Below are 9,972 nucleotides of genomic sequence, written 5' to 3'. Positions count from 1 at the left end.
TGACCTTATTATTATAAAATTTAAAGTGAGCAATGAACAAGAGATGGTGCAAGGCAAGGGCAACATTCAAAACCAACAACTTCTAGAATCCCACGACCAACTTAGGATACTTTTTGTACTATTTTGAATCTTAGGACTTCTTGAAGTTGTAAATTCATTTTTGAAACTCTAATATATAGAAATATGCAAATTTTGTGATGAAAGTTTTGAATATACTTTGATCTCTGAAAAATATTTTTCTATCACCCGCTAGTGTTGTTCAACCATTACATAAAGTAGAAAGTCTCTATTTTCCACTGCTTGAGAGTTTGAAACAAATTTTTTACGTAAAAATCTCGATCGAGGGTTTTAGGGTGTAACACCCTTGGGTTTTATGAGTGGCTTTTGAAAAATGAACTCTTTTTTTATTTCTAAACACATAATGCTCACATAAAGCTAATTTGCTAATGCTCTCGCTACAAAGAAGACCTCTCTTGCTTAACATCATCAAGCCCTTCTCATATGCCACAACTGGGTAAGTTCTAACTCTGACGAACTACATGAAGCTAAAGTTGCAGCACCTGTAACTGGACTACCTTCAAGCACATAAAAGTTTCGATCCTTCTTTGCTTTCATCATGACAATGGCACCACTACTGACTTGTAACACTCTACCTGAAGTTGTGTACTTTTACCCATTTGAACCAATAGTACCAAAAGAAATCAGATTTTTTTTTTAATTATGGAATATGCCACACATCTGTTAGAGTCCTCACAATGTCGTCATGTATTCTAATTTTTATTGTCCCCTTACCAACTGTTTTGTAGAAAGCATTGTTGTCCATGAACATGACTCCACTACTGACCAGATCATATGTGGAAAACCAATCCCTATTATGACACATATGGTAAGAAAAACCTGAATCAAGAACTCACTCATCCTTCGATCTTGAATCAACCGTAACAGACAAAACAATATTAAAGTTTACAAAATTCATCTCTGCTACTGTAGCCTCAATTGGCTTTGAATTTTGTTGATCTTTCTTTTCAACCATCTTTTCTTTATTTTTTAATTTATAAACAGTCAACCTTAATGTGCCCTTTCTTCTTAAAAGAATTGCAAGTCAAATGGCTATGTCTAGACTTCAATCTAAACTTCTATCCATTACTAGGTCTTTTTTTCCTTTGTCCTTCTCCTGACAAATAAACCTCCAGTCTTACTGTCTTCTCCCTTAGTCAATTCATTCTCAAATACAACGTGAACAACCTTCTGACATATAAAACGTGAACAACCTCTATTTCAGATACAACTTATTGGTGAGGGACTTCGTCATGTAAAGTGATTCCAATATGAGCCATAATGAAGCAACAATCTTCTCATTTGCTACTTCTCATAAAACCTCATCAGATAAGCAAGTTGAGTTGTATTGTCGTCTAGGCCTTGTCATCCATATACTCCTTCTGATCATTAGTCAATGTAGCCGACATCTTTTCATGACCCGACAATACCTTTTTCAACCCTTGTTGAGTAAGTATGACTCATATCTTCACTTGCCATAAACTGAAGCTATTGGTGCGATCAAGCTTCTAAATCTCAAACTAAGTCATCATTGTGCTTCTCAAAACAAATTAATCAGTGCTCCCATTACAATTTGTTAGAAAGTTGCACAATAGAATAAACATGACTAAGAGAGAGAGAGATTCGAGAAGAAAACAAGCACACACAATGAGACACATGATTTATGTGGTTCAGCCAAAAGCCTACGTCCATTGGTGCGGAGGAGCAAAGTTTTTCACTATATCAAAAAGGAAGATTACAAAGGTAAATGATGACTCTCTTCTCACAGAAAAACCCTAAAGCCGCATAGTACACCCAAGCTCTTAAAAAGAAGTTATATCAACAAGAAAACCCTAAAAGAAAAATTATAGAACCTTTTTACAAACGGCCGGGTCATTCAGCTACCACCACAGACTTCCAAATTTTTTCTCAATATGGTTTTCTTCAAGTGACGTGTCGAGATTGTAACATGGAATTCAAGGCACATGTCAACACTTTGTGAGAGAGTGCTTAGGTAAGTGAGGACCTAATTAGTTCACGTTCCATTATAATTGCATCAGGCTGGCCATTCTGGATATGGTTTTGAATATAATCCAATAGAGAGCCAAAAGGAATTATTTTATAGTTTAAATAATGCTTCTCGTCGAAATAAAAAGCAGGGAGGAAGATGCACACCAACAGCCAAAAACTTAAGTTAGTTGCCAAATCCTGACATGTGATGGACATCCAACAAGAGTGTAAAAAGAAGTCTAAATACACCCCAAACCTGTTAGAGATGATGGAAAAGGAGGTGAATTTACATTGAAGTTTGTCCAGGTTACCTGGGGTGATCATCGTGTTGAGAATAAATGCAATAACAAGGTTATGTCGCAACATGAATAGGGGTCGATTTATTAGGGACAATATCCCCCAGTGGCATGCAGTGAGATCCATGTTGGTCGAGGTGGCTCAATGTGCTTTAATATTGAAGGTGGTGTCACCTTCATCTTTCTTTTGGATCGGGTACAAGATGGAGGTACCGAACTTGAAGAAGGTGACACTTCTAACGTAGAGTTGAGGATGTGTTTGTGTGCGAAGCAGGTTATATGTCCCCCCCCCCCCCCCGAATAGGGCAGTTAGCTACATCTCATGATCGGGGGTCCCAAAGAGCACCACGTATGTAAGCATGTGCGTCTCGTATCCCCATGTTTGTCAGCATTAATTAGCGTTGGAGTTTGATGCGATTGCAAAGACTTAAGTACTCTCTCCTCCATTGGTGCAAAAAAAATGACGGTTCTTGAAAAGGAGTGGTTGTAAAGACTTAAGTGCCCCGAAGATGATTATTTAAGACCCAGTCTCTGCACTACAGGATTATCCGAGAAAGATATCTCCCCTGGACATCAACCCTTTCACACTCTCTCTCCCTTCTATTTCTGCTTCTATGCACATCCAACAGAAGATCTTACATTGCTCCATCAAGCACCGACTGACCTGCACATTTACTGTTGTGGAGCCTGATTCAGAGTTTTTACCCTTACAGGAGGAGGGTCTGGGGGATCCTCTCAGTGTGAGTAGCATCATTCAACTTGAAGAGTAATGGAGTCTGATTCAGAGCTTTTACCCTTACAGAAGGGGGGTCTGAGGGCTCCTCCCAGCGTGTTCATGACCCTTTGCCCTCACAGGATGCTACCCGTTTGGGCTCATCAACCATCTCTCGCTCTCTCTCCCTTTTATTTCTGCTTCTGTGCACATCCATCACAAGATCCTATATTGCTCCATCAAGCACCGACTGACCTGCACATTGACTGTTGTGGGTCCTTACTGATGAGCTGCCTCTAAATTTATTCGACTCTGGGTCCTTACTGCACTTGAAGTTGAGTCGTTGTATTTTTTGTTATTCGGTGGGTGGTGAGGCCCTCCTCTACTCTCTCAAGACTCTTATGTCAGGAAAACCAAGGCGACCATGGCTACCATCGACGTGGGCCTACGACAGCTGCGTGAGGTTTGGAAGGGTGAAGCCCAACTGTTGCAGCCAACCGTTGGAGAGGTGGAAGAAGAAGAGGAGGTTGCGGCGTTTGAGACGTCGATGGAAATGCCACCCCTCGAAGCCGAAATCAAGTCCGGCAAGGCAGATTGGTCCGGAAATTGTAGGTTAGAAGGTGCAATGAGGCCGCTGCCCGGGCTGTCCGACTGGTTCCGGCGACTGGAACCCAAGTTCGGAGGAGGTTGGAACAAGGTTGGGATCTACGGGGCTTTGAAGGCATCCTTAGGGAACATAAAGTGCCAGGCCAACGTGATAAGGGCTCTGTTTGAAGCATGGTGCTGGGAGACCAACACCTTTGTGTTTCCGTGGGGAGAGATGACGATCACCTTGGAAGATTTGGCGATGATGGGACTCCCATTGCTTGGAGAGCTCGCTCGAGAGGACCCCAACAATTTCAAAAGCAACAGTGCAGAATCCGGCAAAGAACTGAAGGAACGATTCAAGAAGCTTCTTAGGCGTGGTTCAAGCAGGGTGACGTTTGCTATGTGGATGGAAGAGTGGGCGCGAGGCAAGGAAGAAGAAGAAGAGGAGGAGCCTTCCATGCAAGAGAACCAGGCGTTCTTGGTGCTGTGGCTGTGCCGCAGCGTGATCTGCTGCTCGAGGGGGCAGTGGGTGAGGAGGGGAGTCTTCAAAATGGCGGTGCGCCTCTCTCTAGGCCACTCCGTAGCGCTCGCTCCGGCCGTGCTCTGCCTCATTTACGACGTTCGTGAAAATGACAAAACTACCCTCCATCGATATCGCGGGAAAACGTTTCGCAGGTGGTTGTAATGTATCGTTGAAGTTAAAATGGGGAATGAAATGACAATAGAAATCGCTGAAAATTTACAGAAATAAATGCCCTCCTTCTAGAAAACTGAATCGACGGTTCCTCTTCCTCGGACGGACATAAATGCCCTCCTTTTAGAAAACTGAATCGTCGGTTCGTGAAAATGACAAAACTGCCCTTCATCGATATCGCAGGAAAACGTTCCGCAGGTGGTTGTAATGTATCGTTGAAGTTAAAATGGGGAATGAAATGACAATAGAAATCGCTAAAAATTTACAGAAATAAATGCCCTCCTTCTAGAAAACTGAATCGTCGGTTCCTCTTCCTCGGATGGACATAAATGCCCTCCTTCTAGAGAACTGAATTGTCGGTTCATGAAAATGACAAAACTGCCTTCCATTGATATCGCGGGAAAACGTTCTGCAGGTGGTTGTAATGTGTCGTTGAAGTTAAAATGGGGAATGAAATGACAATAGAAATCGCTGAAAATTTACAGAAATAAATGCCCGGGCAGCTGCCTCATTGCACCTTCTAACCTGCAATTTCCGGACCAATCTGCCCTGCCGGACTTGATTTCGGCTTCGAGGGGTGGCATTTCCATCGACGTCTCAAACGCCGCAACCTCCTCTTCTTCTTCCACCTCTCCAACGGTTGGCTGCAACAGTTGGGCGATCTAAGCCATGAACAATAATTTAACGAGTTCTGACGGCACAAAGGTTTGTATCCATATACGATAATCGTGAAAAGGTATTTGTGTTAAATAATCAATAGATAAGGAAAGGATTTGTTGTCATCGCTGGATACTTCGTGCTTTGAGTCGGAGAGCGATCTGTGGCATCGCAGCATAGTGATTTGTGGGTATTGTTCAAATGTCAAATCACACGTGGAAAACGTATTTTTGAATATTTAAAACTTAATTAGCGGCATGGAAAGACGTATTTTTGAATACTTCGAACGCAAGCATTTAATTTGTCGGCGGTTATCAAAAAAAGGCGGCATGCGAAAAGTCGTATTTATATTTTTTTTAAACGCAATCAATTAATTAGCGGGCTGTTTTCAAAAAATGGCTGCACGTTAAAGGACTTTACCTTTGTAGGTGAGGACGGCGTTTCAGTATCTCCGTTGCAAAGGTGCCATCGATATCTCCGTCCAGGCATGGCGCCAAAGAAGGGGACAATCGGAGCAGTACGACCAGCCATGGCGGACAAGAAGAGGACTAGTGGAGCAATACGACCCGGCACGACGCCAAAGACGATGGGAGCACTACGACCGGGCACGGCGGCAACGGAGAGGACGATGGTAGCAAAACGACCAGGCACAGCGCCAGAGGAGTGGACGAGGGGAGAAAAATGACCAGGCACGGAGCAAACGGATAGGAGGATGGGAGCTAAACGACCAGGCACGTTGCCAATGGAGTGGACGATGGCAGCAAAACGGCCACGCACGGCTCTGAACAAGAAGACAACCACATCCACAGTACCAGGACTAGCGCTTAAGAGGTATATTCTTTGAAACGCCTGAGCGGTTTAGTGAACATTTGGCTTTTCATGTCGTATTTGGACTAGTGTTGTTTACTGTAGACAATAATTTCAATGTCCAATCCTGAATACCACGCTCATGGTGCACTCAGTGCAACGACCACAGTCTCGGGTGGGCGGCAACGCTCTGACGAGTTCGTAGATGACATCGAGCAGATATAAGATGAATTTGCAGATGAGAACACTATCAGTAATTTTGTAAGTATTTGTCCACTATCAATTTCTAGGTCATCGGTTTGCATGTTTTGAAGTTCGTAACTTTGTGCAACCAGACAATGTATGATTTTGTCAATTACATTCAGAGCAACCCAACGAGCAATACAGTACGCATCATCAGCCCGTATTTCATGGTATGTCTGTGCCGCTGTTGTTCTGTTTGCTTTCATGACGTACTCACGTTTCTTGGTGGTTAAACCTTGCTATTTCGTGCAACAGATGTACGTCCGGCGAAAGCCATACGGCATAGGATTCGAAGATACACTACCTTGTTGGAACAACGATGATGAGTGCATAGACATTTCGAAATTTGGAAAGGTAAGTGAACAAACCTCTTATCCAAGGTTTATTCGTAACATCCCCATCACGATAAGTCTTTGGAATGAAAAATGATTTTATCGATTCGCAAATTTTACTTCCTACACTCTGGCAACATCCAGACCATTGGGTCCTATACGAGATGAATTTTCAGCTAAAACAACTATGGTGCTACAACTCATTGGACTGCCACAGTGGCGTAGAACGCGATGCTATGCATTTGGTAAGCTTGTACCCAAAGGTGAAGTAGCTATTCGAGGTGGACCGGACTGTAATATATTATCCATTTTTCACAGGCGGGATTCCTTAACGGGCAAATGGGTGTCGACATTGGTGAGTGGATGTTGCTCTGTGCTGACGATGCTCCGTTACAAAGTAATGGGGTCGATTGTGGCATATTCGTAATGAAGCAATATACAATGGAGAACAACCTTGTTTCCACGCTGTATGAGCTTCGTATCCGATGTTATTGGGTATTCCTGTTATATATTGGTTTCACATTACCTGTTTTGTTGCAGGAACATATGCCGGTAATACGCGACGAAATATGCAGAAAATTGATTGAGTTTAAAACGAACGGCAGACAGAATAGTATAAAGTGAAACCTATCGATTGCTCTGTCTGTACAACCTAACGAGGCCCTCCATCACCGTTCTCGCCGTCCTCTTCGACAGTAAACCAGTAGGTGCAGTCGCGCTGAGGGTGGCCAACAGGAGCTCCGCCAAGTCCTCTTCCTCTCCCTAGCGAGGTCTAAGCGGATTTGTCGTTCCGGTGACGGGTGTTCATCTCGTTCCGTTGACGGGTGTTCTATGAAAAGTAAATTGTATTCAGAAATAGTTTTGTGTTGTATACGCATAACCAATGCTGGTAAAGTTGTTCTTAAGCAATGAAGAATACTGTACGGCGAAAGATATTTCTAAATATCGCATTACGTGAACTTATCAATAAGAAAGGTTTGTTCTTAGAAATCGCTGTATTGATGAACCGACGGTAATGTACACCTAAGGCGATTTCTTTAGACGTACTTGTGGATTTATTTGAGACCCAAAGATTCGGTCCAATCGCATTGACTACCATTCAGAATAGCCCTCTGGCATGACATTGTTTTCATTAATGCGGAGTGCTTTTTTATTTAAGATTTGCTTTTGGTTTAATGAAACTGACGTATATACTCAAAAACTGACGGAGGGTGATAGGACGTTTCATTAATATTTGAATGACACAACACACAATTCCACTTTGCTTCGCGAATAAGGAACCGACATAATCGACAATTCCTGCATACACGACTTATTCTTGAATCGAGTGCATAGGCGGCTTCGACGCAGTTGTCGTATCCGTCTATACCTTTTTCATAGGTCTGTAAGATCATAATTGAAGAAACCGTCGTTTAAAATTCAAGCAATTTTCAAATGCTGGCACAGGTTTTCATGGTCGTAGCAGTGTAGTTTGACGTTAGACCACCAAGCGTATCGCTTTGTACTATTCGTAAAATACGAACGCGACATTAAAGCGATGTTTAAGCATACAACATTTCATAGCGATGTTGAATATTATCATTTCGAACATTAGAAGTCTTTGTTCATTGCACACATCGCAGTCTCACCCTGCGACTGTCAATCACGCTGGTTGAGCGCACATCTTTTATCAATTACAAGCCTTTTAGATCCTCGCCTCCGTCAGTTTCTCCTCCGAAATTAGAAAGGACGTCAACTTTTCGCAGAGTTCTTTGCGGAATCCGGGTATATCAACCTGCAAAAATAGATTGTAAACTAGAAGCAATAGACATGCCCTTAATTGCCAATAACAGAGGCCAAGGAATAGCATACAGCGTCGAAACATGGTTTTGCACCATTGTATATCGCTTCGATCTACTTCATTACAAATACGCCGCAATCAACGTCATTATCTTGTAAAGGAGCATGGTATGTCGTGCGATAGATCCACTCGCTGACATCGACTCCCAAAATGGCTATGAGGAAACCGATCTGAGAATAATGCGACCGAAAGTAAATTCATGACCCCAGTACACTACACGATACTCATATAGATGGAATCTTACGAGATGGGAAATGTCTAGCCGTAAACCACTGTCAACTTCCAACGAATTGTAACACCATAGTTGTTTTTCGCGTAAATCCATCACGTATAAGACCCAATGCTTTTCAGACTGCCAGAGTGTAGGAATCAGTATCTGCAAATAGATCAAAAAAATGTTGTTACCACTGTCACGCTGTAATATTGCACTGTAGGTTTGTTTGCTTACCTTTTCACTTGTCATAAGGTCTTTGCAGTGATTACCGTTAACCCAATAAGGTTTGCCGTCTTGAAATCCACTGGAGTATGGCAAACGGCGTAATATAGTCTGCAAACCGAAAGAAACATTGCTAACACCAACGTTAACATACGAATCAATTGGACTAAATCAATAATGAAAAGCAACATAAAATACAACCGATATACCATGAAATATGGGCTGACGACACTCACAGTCTGGCTTGGTGCGTTGCTTTTAATATAATTTACGAAATCGGATATAGTCTGTTTGCAGCAAATATGGTGTTGTATTGATCATACGTACACATGGCTTACGTTTATAGACAACTACTACTAGTTTCATACTAACAAAATTACTGATCATGTTGCATTGTGCGAATTCACTGCGCATTCGGTTGATGTCCTCCAGGAGTGATTGACTAAGTTTTCGCCCAACTTCGTCGGTGGATGTTCGACTGAAATGAATGTGGACATTGCAACGACCGATATTTAAATTACATTATATAGTACACAAAAACAAATCGCAAAAAATGCATGAAAGAGACAGATTTTGCTGAACATGTAGACTATGTGTAGACAATATACCCATGATTCGCCATTGTTGGTCGTGTAGCTGTCTTCGTCTGCCTCACCGACTATAATATTCTATGTTTGAGGGCGGATCTCCAGGTTTATGAAGGAACCGTCGGTTTGGTTGTTGCTGGTTCACGAAGTAGAAGACAAACACACCTTCCAGTGCTTGTGCGACTATTTATGACCTAAAAGATGTACTGCTCAACCAACATGATCAATGAATACTGTATGACAACTCAAACATTTATGGGTATCCGTTGGAAAATACACATTGAGTAGCCATTTATTTATAATATATGGATACAACTTTTCACAAGATAACAATAATGATTTCAAAAGGCAATTGGAGGTGTCGGGAACGCGAAAGATTTGCTGGAGAAGAAGTTGACTGGAGGTGTATGGCGATTTGTGGTTATCGTTGAATAGTGATCTGTGGCATCGCAGCACAGTGATTGACAGTCCTACGCTGCGATGCCACACATCGCAGCACACTTGAACAATCCTTCGCATCACGCTAAGATTGACAGTCCAACAATAATCAACAATGTTCTACGCTGCGATGCCACATATCGCTATTCAACAATAACCACAAATCGCCATACAGTGATGTCATCATTCGCCTTCCTGCAGAAGCAAAAACCCGCTATCTATCGATTTGAACAAATTCAACCACGAACCGCAAGTCGTCAATGACAAACGACTATAAACTCTCAAAAAATCTGGCA

Source organism: Nuphar pumila, chromosome 12, assembly GCF_984573655.1.
Source record: "Nuphar pumila chromosome 12, dmNupPumi1.hap1.1, whole genome shotgun sequence".
NCBI lineage: Eukaryota > Viridiplantae > Streptophyta > Magnoliopsida > Nymphaeales > Nymphaeaceae > Nuphar > Nuphar pumila.
Note: the sequence above shows the minus strand (reverse complement) of the source record.